At 45.2% G+C, this 26,016-nt stretch overlaps 1 protein-coding gene across 4 annotated transcripts in view; it reads left to right on the top strand.

The window, feature by feature from the left end:
* The window catches only part of LOC135378676 (zinc finger protein 664-like), a 44,100-nt gene that overhangs the window by 8,104 nt on the left and 9,980 nt on the right, over positions 1-26,016 (top strand). Inside the window, exons 1-4 of one of the 4 annotated variants that reach the window (XM_064611753.1) lie at positions 1,881-1,952; positions 4,159-4,267; positions 8,206-8,325; positions 13,254-13,463. The gene's annotated coding sequence lies outside the window, so the exon portion shown is untranslated. Of the gene's footprint in view, positions 1-1,880; positions 1,953-2,356; positions 2,686-4,158; positions 4,268-8,205; positions 8,326-13,253; positions 13,464-15,605; positions 16,363-26,016 lie in introns of those variants that run through there. The other 3 variants (XM_064611751.1, XM_064611754.1, XM_064611755.1) reach the window with 3 other exon arrangements.

The raw sequence follows: 26,016 nt of genomic DNA, 5'->3' as shown, positions 1-26,016 counted from the left end.
TCCAGGGCAGGCAAGAGAGGGCAGTCAGCCGTGAATGGAGCCTCAGGGCCCAGGCTTCCTCGAGGACCTGCACGACCTAAGGCCCGACGTAAGGCCGACATAATCATATACACAAGAAATACTTTGGCTATGCTACCGAAACGACATCGGTGGGGGCCCCAGCAGGACTCATCTCCGTAATTCCTCTCGCTTGCCTTGTTCCTGTCGCACAGACAGCTTTCAATTATCATTGAATCTGATGGTCATTGAATGTGCTCTTCAAAGGGCATTAGATCCAATATTCTCTCTGACCGGTTTACACTTTACGCTCCCGGTGGTGCTACGCACATGTCCAATGGCCATTGCTCTCAGTGTTCATTGCAGACTGCCCTTGTCTCGGCAGCATGTCGGCAAAATCTGGGCAGCAGTAGGTTGTGACCGGGGGTAGGAATTCAGTCAGGTACACATCAATATTGCTTGGCAATTTTGGGATTCTTTTCCACCAGAATGATGTTGCCCTAAGCAGTTTTACAGACATTTTGGCTAGGAAATAAAACATATTCAGTGCTTCCAGTACTCAGGGTTTGCGAGCAACATATGCATCAACATATGCTGCCCTGTCGGCTGCTTTATGACATCGGAAAGGAATGCTGCAGGTGTCAGGCTTCCGAGTGCGACCGTCCCTTTAACAAAAACCAACCAGTGTAAAAAAATGAGGCAGTATGAAGTATCCCTACTACAGAAAAAAAAGGGGGGTTCTTGTAAACAGTGAGAAGAAACATACTTGTATTCTGTTTGTCTGAATTCAATAAATGACTGTATTATTCAGTTCAATAAATCACATGTTTTCATAGAGATCATGTTTTATTAGTTTATCTGTATCATCACGTAGAAGCACGTACCAACTCGTATTTTGTTGTGGTCAGGGACTTCATTTGAAATACTAGTCGAAACTTCAAAAGCTCAGAGAATTGACAACTTGAATTGAAGTATTCCCACGTATCATCTTTGAAGCGACCACATGGAACAGCGGCAGCGGGCGCGGAGGCGTCGAACGACGGGCTGAGATCCACGACACGCCGCGCTGATTAGAGAGCGATGCTTCCAGAAGTATCTGTTCCTTCGCTCGCATCAATCTCGTGGACTGATCGAGGGCCTTGGAGAAGCTTCTCTACTTCCTCTTCTTCACCGACGCGCGCTTTCTACAATGTTCGCCGCTGTGTATAAAAGCTTCTGAGCTCCCAGCCGGAGTATTCTTTACAGTGGTAGCAAAGCGGCGTCAAGTCTGACGTTCGCCATACGTCTGTCTTGCGAGTTCCTTGTGCGCGTGGCGGGTCTGACGTCGCTGTCCGACGGTGGACCGAGAGAGTAAAGCGTAAAGCCAGGCCTCCACAGCTCCCCGCATTTGCGGCAGTAGAAAAATAAAACACGTCACAGTCACGTGGTATTACATCTTACTCCGTGATCGTCAGGCATCATGATGGATGCCCATTGGCCAAAGGAGGATGCGCGCTCCGGGATTGGTTGATAAAGTTTCCAAATATCTGACAGCTCACTTTTCGCGGGCAGTCTGGGTAAAGCCCTCTCCCTCTCAATCCTGACTGCTTCGGTCAGGAAAGCTTCCGTCGTCGTGGGTGGGTTATGGGATAGGGCGTGAAAAATCTCCTCTTTCACACCTCTCATGAGCCGCTGGACCTTCTTTTCTTCGGAGGCATTCGGGTCAGCTCGTTCGAAAAGCCGCAGGACATCTTCGCGAAGCCGGTGACGCTTTCGTTTGTTATAGGTGTATTCGCGATTCTGGAATAGTTGTTCAGCGAGTTCCGTTCGTTGCTCAAAACTGAACGCTTCGTGGAGCTTTTCTTTAACTACCCTCCAGGACGTAAAAGAGGCCTCCCTGTTCTCGAACCAGGTCCGCGCCGTCCCGTCAAGAAAGTAGACGTTAACGGGCTTCTGGTCGTCGTACAGTTCTCAAGGTAAATATTACCTTGCAGTTCTCCTGTAAATGTTTTCGGCAGTCAAATCGTGTAGCGAAGGCGAGGGTATGCACCCATCCTACTACTACTACTACCTACTACCCAACATTTTGCACAGCGAGGTTAGTAGCGAGGGTAGCGAGGTGACGGTGACATTCGACGCTAGCTCCACCTGCGTGGTGCAAGGAGCGGCATCCGATCCGCATCGCATCTGAAAAAGTTCCAGGGAGCAGCGCGCGCCCTGGCAGGGCGTGCCGGGAAATGCTGTGCAAAACGACAGCGATTTGCTATCGTCTCCGATCGTCGTCGTCGTCGTACTGGTGTATACACCGCCGCTGTAGTTTTGCACAGCATTTCCCAGGGTGCCCTCCCAGGGCGCGCGCTGCTCCATGGAACTTTTGCAAATGGGTGGCAAAAGCACGACTGGTCGACCAATTGGAACACCAATTGGGTGTACAATGGGAACACCAACTTGTTTTGGAACGGGTCCAATTGGTTTGGAGTCCAACCACAATCCGAAACTGGAATACACACCTGCCGTCCCAGCGGCTACAGTGGACAATCATAGTCAATACACGAAGCTCGTGGCCAAGCCGGTGGCCAATCCAAGCGCATTTGATGGGACGGAGTCCGCCCGAACGTTCTGTTGGTCATGAGAGAACTAATGTTCTGTTAGCTGTTCTGTGTTAGCTTAGCTCAATTGGTAGATCCCTGGACCGGTAATCCAGAAGATGTGGGTTCGAGTCCTACAGCCTGCTAACCTTTTCAGTGACTTTCATCGTTCTGTTGATGTCGGACGTATAGTGTTGTATTGACTATTTGTCTGGATCAGTGATGGGCAAAGTACCTCAAAATTATACTTAAAGTAGCAAGTACCTGGCGTCATTAGTACTTCAAGTACAGTACAAAGTACCAATTCCAAATGTACTTCAAGTAAAGTACAAAGTACTAGGCAAAGTACTTCAAGTACTCATCAAGTACATTGCCAATTTAATTTGTATCACTTTGCATTTCACTGTTTAGTATCTGTGTCTTGCCTTTTTGTCACTTTAGCGAGTACTCTTGACAAATGCTCTGAAGCCATAAAGTCCTAGGTTAAGTGCTAACCCGTGAATATGAACTTCATCAGATGTCATAACTTGCAGTAACGTGTAGAGAGGTAATCAGTCAGCTGTGCTGTGATTATGCAAAATAGTATTATGTCCTGACTGATCCAAGATCACCCGCCTAGTGTGGTGTTCCGGTACTAATCTTCTTATATTATATATTTCTGGGCATTCCTTGATGCTTTTTGAAATACAACATGTTTAAAAAAAGAATATGAAGAAAGTAAAAAAGGATGAAGCACAATGTAAGCCTTCATTTGTATACGACTGTGATCTGCGGTAATGACCAATTAAAAAACGTAAAATGTAAAAATGAAAGCATGTGTGTCCTTCAGAGTGTTCATTATGTAACGCAGTCACACATATAATGTGATATAAAATGATAATTAATTGCCAGTGAAGGAAACAATATAAAAAAGCACAGAACCCTCCACTGGGAGAACTGAAATGACAATGGACCAAGTCATTGTGCTGCTGGTTCTATTCGTTTTACATAATCATAGAAGCGTTGATACTTTTTCAACATTTCAAGCCTCTCAACAATAGATTTGCTTCAAGAAATATGCTCTTTAAAAGCACAAAAATCATTTTTGGTAAAATGTCAGACTGGGACTCTTGGTTCTGCATCCCACTAAAAGCACTAAAATGACGACAAGAAGACGAGAACTCAGAGATAGCCCTATCTGTGTGTTTTCGTCTTGCTGTCATTTTAGCGCTTTTAGTAGGGTGCATTTTTTTATACTCTTTTGTGATTTTTTGTCTGCAGTCCAAGGTGGAGTACTTGAGTACTTGATGAGAAAGTACTCGGAAAAAAGTACTTGAGGTACAGTACAAAGTACACGATTTAAAATGTACTTAAAGTTAAGTACAAGTACACAGAAATGTACTTAAAGTACTACTTGAATACTTAATATTTCAAGTACTGCCCATCACTGGTCTGGATCTTCTCTGGTGGATTCAAGATACTTGCCCTGTTTCAAAAGAGATTAAGCGAACCTGAATCAAGCGCTCGGAAAATCAGTGACTTTTTAACAGTTTGTATTACGTGCTGACATCCTTGTGTTTCTTGTCTAATTTCATACGTTTTGTTCCTATTTCAGGTGAAAACATATCTCCTTTGTGTTCATCTTCTGTCGTGAAAACTAAGTGGTCTCTGTAGGGATTAGAGGATTACATCCCATTATTCTGCCAAGTCTACTGTACTGCGCGGTAAGTGAAAAACAACAGCTATACGTGCGTGACGAGTATTTCACTGCAAAAATTACACAAAGTTCGGCTTTTGTTCGACATGAATGAGCGAGGGGGCATGATGAATGGGGAGTTTAATCGAATTCGACATGATATGACAATGATAGGTCCCAGCACACAGAAACCAGTTTTGACTCAGTTTTTCTACAGAAATTCCATTTTCGGTTGAAGCTGGCCTTGAATGAGAGATTAATGAAGCTTTCAACCTTCTGGTTTGCGACTCAAGTAGCTCCAGATTTTCTTTACAAGCAGTCTTCACTAGCAGAACTGAAGAAGTTCCTCAAAAAGTGTCATTAAAGGGCACTAAAATGCAAAAACAACTTGCTCTCAAATGAAAGTCTGTGTGTCAATTCGCAGTTCCAACAAAATTAGTTAACACAATGCTACGATTTAGAAGAAATACTGAAATGTAGCAGAGTTACGTAAAGTCATTCATCAAACGTAAGTAAGTTACTCATGAATAGCTTCAGGCCATGTCCATTTAAATTGGTCATACATTACAAATTAGCCTACAAAATGCTTAAAAGCACAATTTTTTTCATACCAGAGGTTCATAAGCAACGTAACAGTCTAGACAACATGAGTGCCGCCAGCAACAACTGAAAACTGGGTGAATTGGTGAGGCATAATTCAACACCAAAAGGAATACACACGGGACACACGAAGATGTAGATGTGAGGAGCACATTTTTTTATATCAATGTATCTCTGAACGATGCAACTTCAATGTATGTAGGAAATAGGATATCAGAACAGACTCGTGACAGAAAGCACATCTGACACTAGTGTTAAATTAGCTAGTAGGTGCACTACACATGTTACTCAGCTTCAAGGTGATACATCAACAGTTAGATTGATCAAAATGTGAACTAAAAGCTTGCATCGCTGCTAGTTGAGATGAGCGTCCACAAGTACAGCTTTTGACTTTGATGGCATTAGAGGGAGGTGCACACTGCAATTACTTCACTCAATACATATTCTATTCCTATCAAAGTACCCATGTAGAAACAATAATGCCCCCCAGGTGTCGCTAGAGCACTGATTGTTTGTAATCCCTCACTGTCAGAGGTTGGGAGTAACGCATTACAAATAGTGCGTTACTACAGTCGACCCGCGTTTATCCGGACGGCCTCGTTTCCTGTGAAAATGTCCGGATAGCGGGGGAACCGGATAAGTGAAACACGATAATCCAGAGTGATCCTAAAAGGACATCTTTATTGACCATTACACAAAAAGCTATCCATTGTCATCTGCTTCATTCTAATACACGCATCCAGTTCTTGCAAACCTTTGCAAATGGCATTAACTTAATGGCATTAACTAAGAATGCCTGCGCATTTTCTACCGTCACAGCTGGTGCATCCCCGCTTTCATCATTAGGTTCTTCTTGAACACTACCGGAAGCGACGACACTGACGATGGCGTCATCTGTGATTTCAGCGCAGGGGTCCTCCTTGCGGACCTTCTTAGTCTGAAATGACCAAACTGCTCAGTGGATTACTTTTGTGTAACGTGCAAACTCGGAAAGGGAGAAAATTCCTCCTAGCAACACCCTTTTTGTGTCCGTAAAAAGGAGGCGACGACCAGGGTCCTCGACCTCACTTGACTAGGTGTGGGCCAAGTGTCTTTCCTGGACAGTGACCGGATAACTGAAGCCGATTGTTGGGCATTAGTCACTTCTGTTCCTTGGAATTCTCGTCTGAGTCCGGAAGCTGAAGTCCGGATAAACGAGGGCGAAATACATGGGGAGAAATCCGTCCCCATGCTTTTTTGTCCGGATAGCGCAGGATCCGGATAAACGAAGTCCGGATAAACGCGGGTCGACTGTAGTAACGCGTTACATTGGAGTGATGAGTTATGGCAACGCATTACATTTTGGAGAGGAGTGATGAGTAACGTAATGTCATTACATATTTACCGAGTAACGCTTTGCAGCGTTACACGTCACTCAGGATTTGGGACCAACATTCCTTCACTGTCTAAACTCCAAGAAATTGTGAGAATCGTGCCATGTAGAAGATGGGAAAAGCCCTGGATTGTTCCATTCGTCTTTAACAATGACAAGAAGGTCACACCCACGGTGAACATTAAGGAGGGATTATTGATCTGTAGGTTAAAAGTGCCACTCCGGGACTCGGGGGAGGGGGGGGGGGGGGAAACAGCGTTCATTTTATTTAGTCCACGAAAAGAAGGTGCCTCAAGGATTCTATACACGAAATTTCAATCCTGTTGATGAATGCAGTGCATTTCTGTGAGTTTTTGAAGATCTGGTGGAGAAGTCACATCACTCGGATCGAAAGACTGGAAAATGGGAGAGATGTCTTCTCCCTCCTTTGTGTCTTCTCGAAGGTTGGAGCGCCCATATGATATGTCACGTGGTGCTCAGCTGACGGAGTGCAAAAAGTGAGCCCTCCGGAAGACTTGAAGGGCAGCAACGTTGCCAGATGATAGCCAGGCGCTCCGTCGGAGCCTAACATGACGTCACAGTTCTCAAAAATCAATATGTATTAATTTTCCCTAACTTTTGAGTCACGTAGAGCCAAAATATTTTGCCATAATATGAAGTGAGACAAGAAGATTTCAGTAACATAACTTTGGAAGGATTCTGAAACAGGAGATTTAGTCCGTAGTGGCACTTTAATACCTGTTGGGGGCGTCACATATAGTTTGTTCCACCACCTTTATTTTTCACTCCCTCTGGCACCTGGGGATCGAAGGAGGGCGAAGGTAACGAAAAATAATCTGCATGCCTCGAACAAGTGACAAAGTACCAAGGGAATAGCTGTTTTGGACCGTTGTACTGTGTAAAAGATAAAAGGTCTCCGGCAAGAATAGGAGAGATTTGCACCGCTGCAGTCCCACATAGCCCACATAGATCACATGTCTCACGAGGAGTCCTCAAATAATGCCTTCTTCAAAGTGAAGAGGCGGCATCTGATCCCTTCTGACAAGTTCGGACCACGACCTACCACAGGTTTTCCTGGCGATTTTAATCCAAGTGCCAGCTAAATTAATCCATGCCCCATAAAGTTTGCATGGCATGTGGATTAATTTCGATGGTGCTTGGATTAAAATCAACGGGAAAACCTGTAGATTATAGCGACGATGTCCTGGGTACCCCTTCCCAGTGCCGTATTGGAGGCTAACGGTGGTGCTACTCATAGGCCCAGTTACTGCTTCCTCAATTTTTACGATACTTTGTACTCCAGCTTACCTTAGTATTTTTCTACAAGCGGTAGATGTCCCACGGGAGATGCTTCTTTCTAAAGTTGATTATCGTCATCACTCTACGCATTTTCATAGGTGCTGTTTTTGTCGTCTGCTACGGTAATCGTATGTCCACTTCTGTGCGTTCAAAATTCAAATTTCCATTGTCCAATCGTGATGTAGATCTCACAGGCCGATGAGTAGCGCCCCTAGCGGATCGCGCGGACGGCCTCCCCGTAGGGGTTGCCGATTGTGACATGGTCTTTATAATCTAGTATGTCGTGGTTTGGACATTGCAAATCTGAAGCGTGAAATTTGGGTTCCAGGGTTTTCAAGGGTGGTTCTAAATTCAAGGGTTTCCAAGGCATTATGAACTTTGATGTCGAAGGCTTTTCAAGGTTTTCGAGGCCCTGTGAGCACCCCGATATTGCATGAGGAGGGTTCCGGCTGGAGAATTATCAGGATCGATCTTTCCTTTTTTCTTTCTTTCTTTTTTTTTTTAAGAAAAAAAGGTGCACTCTATGCTATTCGTAAAAAGATGGTAACATGTCCATTCCATCCTCATTCTTTTCTGATTTTCATACACCTGTTCCACAGGGTTTTTTGTTTTGTTTTGTGTGTGTGTGTTTTTTCCACTTTTCAAAGTTTTTTGTTTTAATATATCCTTTGTGACATGATATCTCTGCATTTCAGGGTTATCCATGAAGAAAAGCTATCAGTAACACCTAGAACAGCACCACATGGAACAAAATGGACTGGGAGGCCCGATGCTGAAGTAAATTGAGAAAGACAAGGCTTCAGCTACAGAAAAGAGTAAGTTCTATCTAGTCGCATGACTAGACTATCTAGCTTGATGGAATTTGCCTTGGGTATGGTTAAATGCTGCAACATTTCTGCACATTTCCATTAATACACTGAAGTCTGAATATGTGAAGCCTTCACAGGAGAATTATCGGGACTGGTTTCTATGGCAAAACGAAAAATGACAAGACGGGTTGATTGTTGAAGCCCACAGATAGCTTGGAAATAATGATATACTACATCAGACTGTATTGTGCATGCCCCACCACTATCATGCATACCCCTGCTGGGTCCGTATTGGGAAAAGGTAACGGAATCTTATTTGTTTTCGTTACCGCCTTCGTTACTGGACCTTATTTGTAGGGGTGTGCGAATCCGAATATTTTAAGTCGAATCGAATATCGAATATTCCTGCAAAATTTACAATCTGCGACTTTCGCACTAAAAGTTTCCATTTTGTAGCCCATGGATTTAGTGTAATTTTTCTGGCATTAACTGTCACAAGAGAGACGTGCAATTCTTCTGCTAAAAGCCCCTACTCTTTAATTTTACATGAGACTGCTTCCTGCTTTTCAGGTGAGCCCGCACTTACTGGAGTACTGGAGTGGTTACCTTCATTTCAAAATTTTATGTCAGGCAGTAGCATGTTATGCGAATGGGGCTGTAATTGTTTCAGACTGAACAACCGCAGGCGATTTGTGAAACAAACGAATTGGCATCTTGCCTCAGCTTTGCCATGAACACCCTGTAGCTTCTTTGCACTCGCCCTAGAAAATTGCACTACTGAAATTCTAGATGTAAAGGACATCTTTAGGACACCCTTCTTGTTCCTGGGCTGTAGTCATTATTCATTATTCCTAACTTTTTAAAGGCCTTTAGAGACAGAGAGCCTGTCCAGCTTGGTGAAGCATCAGTGAGGAACTGAGCTCATGCTTTATTGCTCGAGCGGACAGCATCAGCTGTCCTCGTCTTCGCCACAGTAGCCCCCCCCCCCAACGAAAGTAACTTCGTCACTCCAAGAGACTCTCTTGGGGGTCTTGCGGCGGATGCTGGGACGGCCGGCGGTGCTGGTGGTCGGGACCGCTGGGGTGTCTTCGGCGTCGATGAAAGCCGGTTTCAGGCGGCGATGGAGACCGTTTCGGGGCGGCTGTGGCAGTGTATGACGAAATATTTCGGTTTCGGGTGCCGCTCCAGGACGGGAAAGGGGCCGGAATAGGGAGGTTGCAGCGATTTCCTCAAAGCATCGGTCCGGAGGAAAACGTGAGTGGCGGAGGTGAGTTGCGGAGAGACAAAAGGCTTGCCGGACTGGTGTGCTCGCGTAGGAGTGGGTGTGATGTGGGAGAAGTGGCCGCCTTCAGGTGACGGTGGAAGCCCTCGACTATACCGTTGGCACATGGGTGATATGCAGTCATGCGACAACGGTTGGTACCGAGGAGCTGCGTCAGTGATGTGAATAGTCAAGATTAGAATTGCTTGCCTCTATCGGTGGTGATCTGAGAAGGGACAACAAACCTTGCGACCCAGGTGGAAACAAAGGTGCGGGCGACCGTCGAGGCGGTGGCGTCTGGCATGGGTACAGCCTGAGGAGACAGAGAGCCTGTCCGGCTTGGTGAAGCATCAGCGAGGAACTGAGCTCATGCTTTATTGCTCGAGCTGACAGCATCAGCTGTCCTCGTCTTCGCCACAGGCAACCTCACGGACATCAAATCAAAGTCCCTCGTCAGCACCGCTAAACTGCATGTGCCACCTCTTCCACAGGCGATGTCTGCGGAACTAACTTTGGATAACGTTATCTTAAACTAAACACCGTCCCGCCTGTGTTGGTCCTGCAGCAAGGGCAATTTCGTAAAGCAGGCTTCACCTCATGCACGGAAGCATCAGGTGAAGCCCACTTTCGGGTTGCGTCGTTCATATTCGTGGAATATTCGAAAAATCGAATATTGGATATTCGATTCGCGAATCGAATAGTTCGAGCGTTTGATATTCGATTCGAATTCGAGAACTCAAATATTTGCACACCCCTACTTATTTGTTCTGTTTCAGTTTTCAGTTACCTCCATTGTTGGTCTTGTTTCTGTTGCATTATTATTATTACTTTTTTAAAGCTTTGAGACCATGACCAACCTTGTCCTCAACCACAACAAACATGCTCACTCCACACAGGACAGGACAGGACGCAGGACACTGCAATTGGTTCCACGGCACTTACAATGCACATTCAGATAAGCTCTACACAGCTGCCTTCTCTGATGGGCCCATTGTTTCAAACAATAAAACACCAACAGAAAGACTAAAAATTCCTCAAGTGCCACCTAAAACACGTTCCGACAGTGCAACCATTTGACGTACGAGACACCTCATACCTGATCAGAATAATAATCAAGGTTTTTAACACCACCTACACAATCGGCATAGATGGCATCACTCCGAAGTACCTCGTGCAGCTCAAACACAAAGAAAGCTCAGAAGCTTTGACACGAATGGACTTAATCATCCGAGTAAACTACATCGAGTTCAACGACAAACATTAAAGCAATACTAGCTCTATAGCACCTACCACCATATAGATTCGACCATGGCATTATAGGGCCAAGTGACTGTGTCATGTAGCATCACATGGTCACCATATTGTTTGTGATGCACTGAAATTGTGTAACCTCCACAGTAAGGAAAATAGTATATAAATGAATGATTTGAGGGAAGCATTAAAAATGTATCAGCAGAAATATATTAGCATTCTAAAAAGGGTTTTGTCAAAAATTTATTGGCAGTGATGGCCCCGTTAAATGGGAACATATTGCGGATAAATGTAAAATGCGATTATTTTTCATCAATGTGAATTCTTTTCCCCTCTACTCTAGCAATATGTGCAATATGTACAACGTGTGCATGAGGTTATGAACCACACCTATAAAAGCGTTAAAGTGGTACAACCCCTTTAGACTACTGCATTTAAACATGTTTGACACAATATACCAACATGTGGCCATTATTATTTTTTTTTTTTTTTGTCTTACTGACGCATGATTAAGGCCCGGGGTTTTCCGCGAAGTATCGCGGAATCCTTCGTTTGAGGTAAGCATTGAGGTCAGGAATAGGAAGGCTTTAGAATTTAGGAGGCCTTTGGACAATTTTTAATTGCAGGAAATTTATTTTTTCCAGTTGAACTTTGAAAATTGCCAATCGAACCTCACCTTTCTTTTTTTTACAGAAATATGAAATCCTCCACGGGTAACCACAGACCCAACAAAACCTATGCGCAGTATCGCAACAGATAATATTTTAAAAAATCAGTGAAAATTACGCTTTAGCCCCGCCTCCTAGATTTTCACAAACAAGCGTGCACGATATGTGCGTCTAGAGGAGGAAGTGTCCCCGCCTCTTTTACCTTTCTTTCCCCCGCTTTGACCTTGGTGCTGGTGACAACCGTCTTATCACAAAGATAACAAAATAACTATCTTATCAAGAAGGAAGGCAAAACAGATGAAGGCAGGGACAGTCCCCCCTCTAGAGGCACATTTGGTGCGCACTTCTTTACGAAAATCAAGCAGGCAGGGCTAAAGCGTAATTTTAGACCATTTCTTTTGCGATACTGTGCATAGTTATTGTTGGGCTTGCGGTTGTCCATGGAGGACTCCACATTTCTGTAAAAAAAAGTGCCGTTTGCTTGCAAATTTTCAAAGTTCAATTGAAAAAATTAATTTGCCGCAATTGAAAATTGTGCAAAGCCTTCCTCAATGGTGGCAAAAGTTTCCGGAAGCTAATTGCCAAAAGTCCCACAATCCTCCGGCGAGTACGCCACCTGTTAGAATTTTTTATCACTTTTGGTGAAACCACGACATACTATATTATAACGGCCATGGCCAGCAACCCCTATGAGGAGCCCGTCCGCATGATCCACTAGGGGGCGCTACTCATCGGCACGCAAGATCTGCACCACGATTGGGCGATGGAAGTTTGAATTCTGAACGTCCAGAAGAATATGTATGACTACCGTAGCAGACGACAGCAATAGCTCCTATGAAAACGCGTATAATGATGATTATAATCAACTTCAGAACGAAACATCTGTGGAATATCCGCCGCTTGTACAGAAATACTAAGGTAAGCTGAAGTACAAGGTATTGTAGAAGTTGAGGAAGCAATAACTGGGACAGTGAGTAGCGCCACCGCTACCTTCCAAAAATGCGGCACTGGGAAGGGATGCCTACAACATGGTCGTTATAATTAGAGCCTGAAGTTTTAGGGTTTAACCCGATTCTTCCCCGAATTTGCACCTCGAATTAAAGGTTGCCTCTTTCGGGTGAAACCTGATTTTTACCCAGCAAATTGCCCTCACTGAAACGTCTGTAGCAATGCACACTAGCTTGTATAGCAAGAAACACAAATTACATCACTGTTTGTAGCAAACCAGTGCAGTTCGTTAGAGTAATAGAGCCCGATTTCTCCCCAAATTTAATATACTGGAAGTTTTTTTTACCTGAATTCACATGAATTTAGAGCACATTTTTATTCCCCCGATTTTTACCTCCCGGATTTAGAAAAAAAATATTTCCCGAAAGCTTCAGGCTCTAGTTATAATCTAGTAGGTCGTGGGTGAAACATCCTCACTAATTTTTAGGACCTACAGACATGCGCCTGAATGACCCAGTGACCTGTTTGCAAGTTCGTACGGTCCCACTTGCTGCCAGCGTGTCACTCTGAGGAAGGAACGCGCCGGAGCATGTTCTGTACGCTTTTGTCCAGCACTGTACCAACATGCATGAAACACGAGAAACTTCTCCCGCACATGGTTTCAGTGGCTGCCCCATTGCCCTGCGGTGTGAGCAGATTTAAAATGTCCGGTGGGCATATTAAGCCTGCTCGCACCAAAATTGTGTTCAAACTCCTTAAAGAGCATCACTCTTAGAACAGCTGTTTATATATATTTTTTGTTTCAGAACCGGCTTGCAGCTTACAGGGACAGGAACAATGGTCACCAAGTTCCAGCCCTTCAGGTTCACAACTCCAAGAAACGCACCTGTCCCCAAAGCTCAGCGGTCGGGTCGTGAGAGTGAAATTGCAACCTCGTGAATCTGCATGCCTACTACAACAGGGCCACATCCAGCACTAGCACTGCAGCGAGTCCACTTCGGGAGGCGATAGTCATGGTAAGATTTTGGTGACCTACGTACTCAGGTGGTGTATGTTTTAGAATACATTATTACAGAATACATTCAATTGAATTCAGTCCAATTTATTAACACCCAAGAATCTCTGTAGAGGGCGTCACATTGGTGGAGTGGGGGTATAACAGGGCCTAAGAATACACACAATACACAGCTACAGTAGCTAACTAGGAACAGCATAAATATTGTATAAGTAGTAATTTTGGCGAGGAACTAATCTGCGCTAAATTCGCGAGGGCTCTTTTCTTCGCAAATTTAAGGTTTTGCGAAATATTCGAACCAATGACAAAAAACTACGCGAACGGAATTCAGTGGATTCCTCTTAAACGGAACTCCAAGGGAATGGAAATATTGTTCCATTTATCGGAAGTTTCATTTAAGCAAAGTATGCAGATTTCATGAAATGAAACTTTATTTCAAGATAATCAACTTCCACTACTGTAGGTAGCAAGGAAAAAAAAGAGAACTAACAGCTGTTCTCTTTGCATTTTTCGATTTGTTTACAAAATATACATGCTTGGAAAAAAATTCATACGCATCTCAAGCGTCTACAATGAGGTTTAGCTTTCTGTTCTGTCGGGCAAACTTCGCATCCTCTTCCTGCGTCCAGGTTTCCGATATTATTATCATGTGGCATCATCCACATCACCCTTCCATGCACTTCAATGGCCTGCTATGGCGACAGCGCTGACTTTGGCAATCAAATTAGCAGACGTGAATGGTAGTCTTCTAGGTTCGGCAGCATCTCGGTACCCCCCCCCCCCCCCCCCCACACACACACACACTTTGTTCCGTTTACCCGAAGTACATAAAGCTGGTTGTTTCAATTATCTGATGATTTTTATCATTGCATATATAGGAAACCAACCAAAGGTGGCCCTATTGTTCCGTTTATCCGTAATTTCCGTTTAACCGAGTTTCATTTAGTGGGAGTCCTCTGTGTGTAAGAAATTTTACCCAGGACGCCGAGGCATCTTGTGTGCGCAGTTTCTTACGCTATTACGCTGCATGGTGTGCCAATCATACCTGCACGATGCAGTGACAAGAATGAGGGGAGACGGGGGAATTCGGAAATGCCCCCGATACCAGCCGAGTGAGGACCCCCAGTCTCAGCCCTCTCAGTCATCAGAAGGGCTCAAAAGGAAGACAAATGCAATGAGTTGTTACTAGGGGTGTGCGAATATTCGAGTTCTCGAATTCGAATCGAATATCAAACGCTCGAACTATTTGATTCGCGAATCGAATATCCAATATTCGATTTTTCGAATATTCGACTATTCCACGAATATGAACGACACAACCCGAAAGTAGGCTTCACCTGATGCTTCCGTGCATCAGGTGAAGCCCGCTTTACGAAATTGCTCCTGCTGCAGGACCAACACAGGCAGGACGGTGTTTAGTTTATGATAATGTTATCCAAAGTTTGGTTTGTAGACATCGTCTGTGAAAGGGGTGGGGCCCCTCCCACATGCAGTTTAGCGGTGCCGGCGAGGGACTTTGATTTGATGTCTGTGAGGTTGCCTTTAAAAAGTTAGGACTCTCGAATAATGACTACAGCCCACGTACAAGAAGGGTGTCTTAGAGATGTCCTTAATGTCCAAAATTTCAGTAGTGCAACTTCTTAGGGTCAGTGCAAAGAAACTAAATGGTGTTCATGACAAAGCTGAGGCAGGATGCCAATTCATTTGTTTCGCAAATGGCCTGTGGTTGTCTGAAACAATTACAGCCACATCTGTATAACATGCTACTGCCTGACATAAAATTTTGAAATGAAGGTAACCACTCCAGTACTGCAGTAAGTGTAGGCTCACCTGAAAAGCAGGAATCACTCTCATGTAAAATTAAAGAGTAGGGGCTCAAACAGAAGAATTGCATGTCTCTCTTGTGACAGTTAATGCCAGAAAAAAAGTTACACTAAAGCCCTGAGCTACAAAATGGAAACATTTAGTGCAAAAGTCACAGATTGTAAATTTTGCACGAATATTCGATATTCGATTCGGTCTTCGGAATTTTTCCCTCCATTCGATTCGATATTCGATTCGACTTAAAATATTCTGATTCGCACACCCCTAGTTGTTACCCAGTTGTGACACCTGGATTTTCAAGGTGGAGGACCCCTGGTGCAGGGTCAACACACCACAGTGCCGCGAATAATTGCCTGATCCTCACTCCTTACAAATTCGCGAATTATTGAGCCCGCGAATTTAACCACTTATACGGTAAGATGCAAAAACATGAGATGTGTGATGATGGTTGACATTATGAATTACTTTGAATGAGTTATGTAGTCATGGTGACTGTGCAATCGCAGAAGCTGGAAAGGTTGGTAATAGTGGCAACATTAGGTGCAGGGTTATTCCAAGGTTTTTCCATAGTAAGGTTAAATAAATGGCTTTATAGAATTTCCTCAGGAACATGCTCTAGTAAGAGACTGTAGGCCACCGTATACAGGTTGAATTTAAAAAGAAAAGCTTGACCCATATTCCAGTCTGTACAGCACATGCTGAGATAGATGGTCCTCGACAGTGAAAAAAACTGACCACGGGCAAAAACACAGAGACACACAAATGCAACGGCTCATGCTTTTTCACTATGGAGTTCCTCCACCAGCTCGGCTACATCTACGCAATTTTATCTACCAAAATGGTAAGATTTCAGTGAGCTGTGGACTCAGATAGTGGATGTTTTATAGAATTTTTTCTAGGGAATGTACCACAGTAAGGATTCTATAATGTAAATGTGTGGATGGTAAATTTTCTACGGAATGCTCAGCAGGAACCTGTCATGGTAATGCCCCTGACATAAGGGCAGCCTAAAGGCCTTTCCAGAGGAGGACACCATTCTGAACAGTGTTTGCTTCCCATGACACACAATTAAGAAGGTATTCCCTTTCACAAGCCGGCCTTTGTTTATTGCCCACCCGGATTGTTTATTGTGTATTGCTCTCCTTTGCTACAGTGCTCTAGAAGGATGTAGTTGCAAATGCGGCGCTCCCCCTCTGAAGATTATCGAGTGGTCGCCGCGGCGCGGCGCTCCTGTAGCTACCCCGAGCGCGTCCGTGCAGCGCTCCATGTGAACTGTACGCGTTCTCGGTGCCAGTGATGGGCAAAGTACCTCAAAATTATACTTAAAATAAAGTACCAAGTACCTGGCATCATTAGTACTTCAAGTACAGTACAAAGTACCCAATTCCAAATGTACTTCAAGTAAAGTCAGTCAAATAATGAAGGAAACAATATAAAACAAGCATATAACCCTGCACTCGGAGAACTGAAATGACAATTGACAAAGTCATTGTGCTGCCGGTTGTAGTGTCATAATGTGTGTGTGTCTTTGCATTCCATTCGTTTTACATAATCATAGAAGCGCTGATACTTTTTCAAGATTTGAAGCCTCTCAACAATAAATTTGCTTCAACAAATATGCTCTTTAACAGCACAAAAATCCTTTTTGGTAAAGTCAGACTGGGGCTGTTGGTACTGCATACCACAAAAGCACTAAAATGACGGCAAGAAGACGAAAACACACAGATAGCGCTATCTGTGTGTTTTCGTTTTTTGTTGTCATTTTAGCTCTTTTTAGGGTGCATTTGTGATACTCTTTTGTGATCTTTTGTCTGGAGTTCAAGTTTGGTTACTTGAGTACTTGATGGGAAAGCGACTAGCATTTCTGCCCTGTTTGTAGATCCAGTGGAAGTCCCTGTGACGTCTGTCACGGATATTTGGATATATACGGGAGATTACGAATATCGTACATATTTTGCTTTTAAAAATTTCGTGCATGAGATATTTAGTGTTTCTAGAGTGCGAAGAGACCATGTGATGACCGCTCCCGGTAGGAACGATAGCACACGAGATAGGGGTACCTTTGGGGTGGTTTGTGGAAGGAACGAGGCCAACACCAGTAAATAATGGGCACACAATTTAATCTAACACAAGAGCACAGGCTGTCGGCTCACCACAATTGGACGTTGTCCTTGGGGCACAATCTATGACGGCACAGTGTTGATGGACGCTGTCGAGCTGCTTGTTGAGAGGTTGCACAGTCTGAAGTCCCTGTCGGGCCCTGCGACACCAGTTGTTCCGGGTTCCCCGTCCGAGCGATGACTTCCCCCTGCAGGCGGTTCTGTCTCGAGTCTTGGTCATCCGCCCTCACTTCTCTTTCTCCCTGGTTATGGAGCTGCTCCCCTTTTATGGACTCTCCGGTCACCGTTCCCACTCACATCCCTTGCTTAGGGAAAAGCCGGCCAAGTAATGAAACGGCTTCCTGGAATCGGCGGTTTCGTGTGAAGTCGTCATCGCCTTCCCTCTTCCCATCTGTCGCTTCAGTTTACGTGCCCTGCTAGCCTCCGCAGGCCACGGCTATTCCCTGCTTTGGGAAGAGTCGGGAAAACAGGGAAATTGCTAGAAAGAGAGTTTTCTCCGCACTATATCTTCGTGCTAGACGTTGGTTCGTCAACAGTTGACTTAGCTCTGGGTGGGGGCGTTCAAACAATGTCGTGCTGTCCATTCTTTCAAACGGCCGCTGTCACTCCAGGGGTGCTCATACACACACAAAGAAGATGCTCGTAGAAGTATACGACTGGCCTGCTCGATGGGCACATCTGGAGAGCCCATTTAGTTATTCTAGGAACCTCACTTCCTAGGAACATCACATTCGCCCCTTATTTTTTTTGAAGACAAACGATACAGTCTGTTTGTCTTTACATCACACTTGGCGTCTTGTAATTTGAAAGTCTGTCTTTCACAAAAGTGCCGGACAGCTGTACACAGATGTCCACAACTACATGCCCCTTTCTGATACCTGGCATGGTCAGCACAGTCTTAGATACTTGGGAAACTATGTACATTATTCCAACTATTTTGGATTCGTTAAATATTTACAACTTGTATACCCCGACTTCGGAGGGGATATCTACATTCTGTGATTCTGGGCGTCGGGAGCGGCATATCTACATCTGTGGTCACTTGCTCGGTTTGAGAGATACGCTCACACAATTCTAGCGCCGCAAAGTGATCCGGCCATGCCACACCTGACGGGAGTATATCACACGTTTCTGACGTGTCAGCATTTTGGAGTTTACACGCTTCTGTAGAATCAGCTGCTTTATCACCTTGCTCGGAATTGGCGGCCGTATTCGATATCATTTGCAGTTCGTCATCGGGATAGGGACCATCTCCGTGAGCCTTCTTTAGCCGATTTGCATGCACCGTAAATGATGATTGTCTCCTTCCCGCCCTTTGCAGCCGATAGACGACGGGTGTTACGACCTCCATGACCCGGTAGGGGCCCTCCCACTTAGGCTGTAGTTTACGTGAGGTGCCCCTTTCAACATGACCTACTTGAAGGTAAACTCGCTCTCCAATATTGAATTCTGGGTCCTCGGCTTTTGCGTCATGAATTTTCTTTCGATTGTCCGCGGCCCTTGCTAGCGTCTCCTTCGCGATATCATGTGCTACCTGCAAACGCTGTGTCAGTTCTGCTTTGTAGTCGTCCAGTGTGCCATAGTTCACGACCCGGGGCGATGCGAAAACCTCCTGTGGCAAGTTGGGATCCCTCCCGTATAGCAGATAGAACGGAGTCTCGTTTGTACTCTCATGCGTAGCCGAGTTGTACGCAAACATTACGTACGGGATCCATTGGTCCCAATCCCGTTGATCTCGCTATACAAAATGCGACAGTAGTCCTTTGATGGTCTGATTCAGCCGCTCTACGCTTCCGTTTGCTTCCGGGTGATACGGTGTAGTTCGCAATTTTTTTATGCCCAACAACCTACATACCTCTGACATGACTTTGGAGGTGAAATTCGAGCCTTGATCTGTGAGAAGCTGCTCTGGAATACCGTGCTTTAATGCTACTGTTTCTACGAAACTTCTAGCAACTGTTTCTGCTTTCTGATCTTGAATGGGAATTGCTTCGGCATATTTGCTGAGGTGATCCGCAAAGACAAGTACATACTTGTTCCCCTCAGTGGTAACCGGTAACGGCCCTACAATATCCATTGCGGTCCTTTCGAACTGATGGCTCACCTCGTCGAATATCTGCAGAGGTGCCCGCTTCTTATGCTTCGCGGTTTTTCTAAGTTGGCAAGAGTTGCAACGCGCACAATACTCGGCGATTTGTTTTTTCATGCCTATCCAAAAGTACCGCTTTTCAATCCTCTGGCGGGTTTTCTTTGTCCCATAGTGGCCCGAATAAGGAGCGTCATGAAAGGCCCTCAAGACATCCTGCACGAGTGTTTTCGGAATCACCACCCGTCCGGTTTCCACTGCCTGTCGACTGCGACCCGAATGTCGCGTAAGTCTACATAGTAAGCCGGCCTCATTCAAAATATACCCCATGACGGAGCCTGATTCCCTGATTTCGCTTATAATGCCTGCCATCTCCGTGTCATCGAGCTGCTCCTTCCTGATTTTCTCCCCGTCAATAGTTGGCACGTACGCGGTGATCATGTTTATCTGTGCCGAGGCAGAACGACTGAGTGCGTCGGCGTTCGTATGTGCTCGTCCAGCCTTATGCTCTATATCAAACTCGTACTCTTGCAACTGCAGGTTCCATCTGGCCAGTCGACAATTTGGATCTCTAATGTTCATTAACCATTTAAGTGGCCGACAATCAGTTACAATCGTGAATTTTCTGCCATAAAGGTAACACCGAAAATGACGGGCGGCCCATATTACCGCTAGGCATTCTTTTTCTGTTGCACTATAGTTCTGTTCTGCCTTGTTAAGTTGTCGGCTTGCAAAAGCAACAGGGTATTCGCGATTTCCGTATTTTTGAGATAGCACTGCTCCGACGGCGTATTGAGATGCGTCTGTGGATAATGAGAAAGGTTTCGCGAAATCAGGATACCTTAAAAGGGGTGCTGTTACCAATGTGTCTTTCAGGCATTGAAATGCTCTTTCTGCATCCTCAGACCATTGGAACTTAGTGTATTTTGAAGTCAGGAGTGTCAGTGGTTTTGCCGTTTTCGCAAAGTCTGCAATATGTCTACGATAGTACCCAACCAGACCTAAGAATTCCCTGACACCGCGCACATTCGTTGGTCTGGGAAAATTTCTAACGGCCTCTTCCTTCGCAGGATCAGGTCGCACACCCTCAGCGGACACGATATGGCCTAAATACTTGACTTCGGACATCAGGAACTGACACTTTTTCGGTTTCAACTTTAGCCCTGCCCCACTAAGCCTCTTTAGAACGGTCTCGATGTTCCTAATGTGATCTTCGAATGTAGAACTATAGATGATGATGTCATCCATATAGACGGGGCATGTTTTACCTGCTAGTCCATCTAAAACCACATCTGCGGTGCGTTGCCACACGGCTGGACTGTTAACCAAACCCATGGGCATACGATTCCACTGATAGTGTCCGTTTGGCATATTGAAAGATGTCTTTTCTTTATCATTGGGATCCATTTCAATTTGCCAGAATCCTGATGCCATGTCAACAACTGAGAAGTACTTAGCGGAACCCAATTGGTCTAATGTTTCTTGGATGTTTGGTAGTGGGTAGGGATCGACTTTAGTTACACTATTTAGCTTTCTATAATCAACCACGAACCTAAACGTGCCATCTGACTTTTCAACCAGCAGGGCAGGAGATCCCCAGGGAGACTTTGAATGTTCTATTATCCCCTTCTTCATCATCTCATTTACCTGTCGAGCCATCTCCTCCCTCTGAGAGTAGGGAATTCGGTAAGCGCGTTGATAAACCGGTGACGCATCTCCAGTGTTGATTCTATGCTTTATAACGCCACTCTTTCCCAGGTCAAGATTATCTTGCGAAAATGCCTCCGCGTGGCGGCGTATGACGTCTCTAAGAGTTGCGCGCTCGGCATCGGTCACGTGCGAGATCTCAAACTGCGAATCTATGACCTCGTCAGATAGTACCTCTCTCTCTCCCTGCACAATGTTGATGTCGCTGTACTGTGTATCTTCGGTAGCGCTATGAAACAACCCGACTGTTTTGTTTCTGGGCAGCGAGAGTTCGGCGAGGGTGAAATTAGCAAGGCATACTGGAACGCGGGAGTTTTTAGAAACCTGAACTAAAGCGTCAGTCCCCTGTACGCCGTGAGTGTACATGTTCGTCATCTCCAGAACGCCCAACTCTCCCTCTGGCACATTTTTTGCAATTTTCGCCCAGCAAATGGTTTTAGACATTGGCGGTATCTTGCTAATGCTACACAGTCGAACTGACAAGGGAGTACAATTCTCACTTGAGGCGTATGGTGGTGCAATTAAGTCAAAGGGCTTCTGCCAGTTAACTATAGAGATTTCAGTGTCTGCCAGTCGGATAGCTTTTCTCGTGGTTAGCACATCAATATTCTGGGCGGCTACTACATCCTGTCCCAGTATTCCATCTACGGGTACCGCTGCGCTGTCTCCAATGACGTAACACGGATGGGAGAACGTAGACTTACCTAGAGTGAAGTTTAGCGTTTAACAACCCTTCACGTTCACTCTCCCTCCTGATATCCCCATAAATCCACTATGACGAAATTTGCTCGCCGGAATTGATTCGCTCCCGTTTTCTTCTTTCAGTTTTTCCAAGGTGCGTTCGCTAATCAGCGTTATTCGAGACCCGGTATCTACAACAAATCTGAGACGACATCCGTGTACCGTGCATTCAACAATCGGGCTGGTCTCCTCTGAATATCTGACTACTGCGATTTGTTTGCGGTGTCGTTTGCGTCTTCGGTACCCGCTAGTTTTCCTTGCACTACTCTTTCCACCACATACAACTACGTTTTCTTCATTTCCCCCCTTGCAACAGTTTGCCAAGGGGGATTCTACTCGTTTTTTTGAACCACGGGCACACTTCGCGAGTTATGCGTACAATTCCGCATCAGTTGACCCGCCTCGCCACAGTTGTAGCATCGCCTGGGATATGAACGCCGGAAGGGACGGGAGGACGTCTGGGAACTTTGTTGTTGGGCGACTAACAGTTTCTCTAAAGTCGCTAGTCTTTCCTTCAGGTCTGTGATCTCCTTGTCCTTGTTGGTGCTCTCCTGTACTACCCGAATGCGAGCTACGCCACTACTGAGAACTTCGTTGGCCTCTTCTTGGGCCGCGACATCGACTGCCTCGTTGAGATCTTTTGGATTTCGAGAAAGGACGAATCGGCGTACTGGTTCCCTCAACCCGCTGACGAACTGTGTCCGCATCTGTTCCTTCAGCAATAGATTCGCGACGCTCGCTGTGTCATTTGTGACACCACTTCCTTTACTAAGTGTTGCATGGCCTAAAACCTGAATGCGTGTAGCGAATGATCGAACGTCCTCTCCAACCTGCTGTGCGGCACACATGAACTTTTGGAGGCGCACACTGTAAGGTTCCGTGTCGAACCGTTCAATCAAGACAGTTTTGAGCTCTTCGAACGTTTTGGCCGTTTTAGCTTTCTCATCATTCCATATGAATTCCCTAGCTGATTCGGTCATCTTACACTTGCACATGCAAATAATTTGCTCATCGCTCCAGACTCCCATCTTTGCAACCTGCTCTAACATATTCAGAAAATCTCTAACGCCCGATCCATCTCCCGAGAAGTTAGGAATGAGATGGCTGAAAGCAAGAATGCTAGGACCCATTGTCGGACCTTTGGATGACACCTCTAAGGACATTGTGACCGGCTGAACGTACCAGATATCCCGATATTTGCCACTCTCGTTCCACGCACTTTAACGGAGGGGTCCTTATGTAAGGGTCTCCGTTAATGCCCCAAAGCAATGGTATCCCACTGCTGCCACCAATGTGATGACCGCTCCCGGTAGGAACGATAGCACACGAGATAGGGGTACCTTTGGGGTGGTTTGTGGAAGGAACGAGGCCAACACCAGTAAATAATGGGCACACAATTTAATCTAACACAAGAGCACAGGCTGTCGGCTCACCACAATTGGACGTTGTCCTTGGGGCACAATCTGTGACGGCACAGTGTTGATGGACGCTGTCGAGCTGCTTGTTGAGAGGTTGCACAGTCTGAAGTCCCTGTCGGGCCCTGCGACACCAGTTGTTCCGGGTTCCCCGTCCGAGCGATGACTTCCCCCTGCAGGCGGTTCTGTCTCGAGTCTTGGTCGTCCGCCCTCACTTCTCTTTCTCCCTGGTTATGGAGCTGCTCCCCTTTTATGGACTCTCCGGTCACCGTTCCCACTCACATCCCTTGCTTAGGGAAAAGCCGGCCAAGTAATGAAACGGCTTCCTGGAATCGGCGGTTTCGTGTGAAGTCGTCATCGCCTTCCCTCTTCCCATCTGTCGCTTCAGTTTACGTGCCCTGCTAGCCTCCGCAGGCCACGGCTATTCCCTGCTTTGGGAAGAGACGGGAAAACAGGGAAATTGCTAGAAAGAGAGTTTTCTCCGCACTATATCTTCGTGCTAGACGTTGGTTCGTCAACAGTTGACTTAGCTCTGGGTGGGGGCGTTCAAACAATGTCGTGCTGTCCATTCTTTCAAACGGCCGCTGTCACTCCAGGGGTGCTCATACACACACAAAGAAGATGCTCGTAGAAGTATACGACTGGCCTGCTCGATGGGCACATCTGGAGAGCCCATTTAGTTATTCTAGGAACCTCACTTCCTAGGAACATCACAACCACTGTAACTGTGTACCGGCAAATAATATTTATTTTGTGTTTTAACCTCCTTACAATGTTAACTTTTTGGTACCTTGTACTTCACAGGCTATTGTACAGCCTACGTACAGAAACTCAAGAATCCTCCAAGGTAGCATATATATATGTAAGGTCCACCCCGACTATATATTAATACAAACATATGTGCATGTGCAGTATTCTATACGCAATGCTATATATGCAGGAACTCAATGTTGTGGTGACTGCATCGGGTGGTCTGCAGTACGTATTACAATCGATGGACAAAAACACAGACAACTCACATAGATGACTAGCAATGCAATGAGTCAAATGCAAAATGATGTGCTGCTGAAGGGTGTTTTTCGTATACATTACATATTTTTAACAAAAAGACCAGGAACTGCTTGGCTACCGCTTTTTCCTTTGGCTTATACGACTAGGCTGAACTTTCTGCATGATACCATGCATCTGTGAGACGACCAATTAAGTATACCTGCAAAATTTAATTAACCTTTCAATTAGGGCTCCTCAAACCAAATTGAGACAGCAGCACCAAAGGTACCCGTGTTTAAGGTCAACGCACTTTTCTAAAATCTCGAAACACAATACTTTGATGAAGTACAATACTTTGAATCGCGTAGATTTTGCTTACAGTAAAACTCGAGCGGAACAGGACATAAAAGCCACCGTTGGAGGACCACTTGTGATGACACAGTACGTGATAACAGTAGCTGATTGCGGCCAGCACTGTGCTCTCAACAGCTCCAGAAGTATGATTCCAGGTCCTACCACAGAGCCGTTTGAAGTGATGCTGTGTAGTGAGTCACAGCGCATTACCCCTGGACAGTGGCTCTTTGTACTCCAGGATTTAGCATACTGGAAGTTTTTCCACCTGAATTTGCATTAATTTAGAGCACATTTCTACCGATTTTTACCCTGCCAATTTAGAAAAAATTATTTCTTCAAAACCTCAACTCAAACTTTAAACTCATGACGCTGTGTACTACGTCGACACATATTACTATGTGCAGTGTGAAAATTACCTCACAATTTATGCTAATATATTAGAGTAGTCGAGCCCTGATATAGGACATTTCGCGTGTCCGTTTTCTTTTTCTTCTCCATCAGAGGTCACCAGTCGTTTCTTTCACAAGTGCACAGGTTCAAAGAATGCGCTTGAAAAACGTAGGCAACAGAACGGAAGCACACAAGTATTCACACCACCCAGGCGCCCTCGGTATTTTCTACTCCAGCGGCTCGGGTTGTCAACAGCAGCGCCACACGCGGACGTCCGCTTTTTTTGGCTCAGCTGCCGTTGGGGAGTGGGCCGGCGCTCTTCCCACTATGTTACCATTCTAGAACACTGTACCTTTGCACACAGAAAGGCGTAGCCTCGAACACAGAACCAGCCTACGATTATTAGACGGCAACAGTTGAAACTAAAAATGTGCAATTTGAAGATTCTAATCATTTAACATATCAAGTTAGAAAACAATTTTGCAGCAAGTTTATAAAGACCTCACGAAGATCTTTAAATACAGTACTACTCTCAAGCCACATTTCAGATGGCGCTACTGAGTGAAAGGGAGAACGACGCTTTCGTGTGTTACCGACACGACCTCCTTTTGGCAAGGTGTCCTTCAAAGCAGTAAAGGCATATATGTATTGGCATATGGAAGTCAAAATTATTGAATATATTTTTCAAGGTTTATAGAACCAAGTATATATTTGCTGTCTTTTCTAGTTTGCTAACACACAATGTTGATTGGTGATTTAACTTCCTACATGGATCTCTCAAGATTCCGTTCATTTTACGGAATAGCGCTTTATCGAATTGAAAATATTATGTAATATGCCTGATGAACATGTAGTTGTAAGGTTTCGGTAAACTGTGTGCCTGGATGGTGAACATTTACAGAAGATTCCTGAGGAACATGCATACTC

The sequence above is a fragment of the Ornithodoros turicata genome, chromosome 1 (assembly GCF_037126465.1).
Source record: "Ornithodoros turicata isolate Travis chromosome 1, ASM3712646v1, whole genome shotgun sequence".
In the NCBI taxonomy this organism is placed as follows: domain Eukaryota; kingdom Metazoa; phylum Arthropoda; class Arachnida; order Ixodida; family Argasidae; genus Ornithodoros; species Ornithodoros turicata.
Note: the sequence above shows the minus strand (reverse complement) of the source record. Positions and strands in the feature narration are given on the sequence as shown.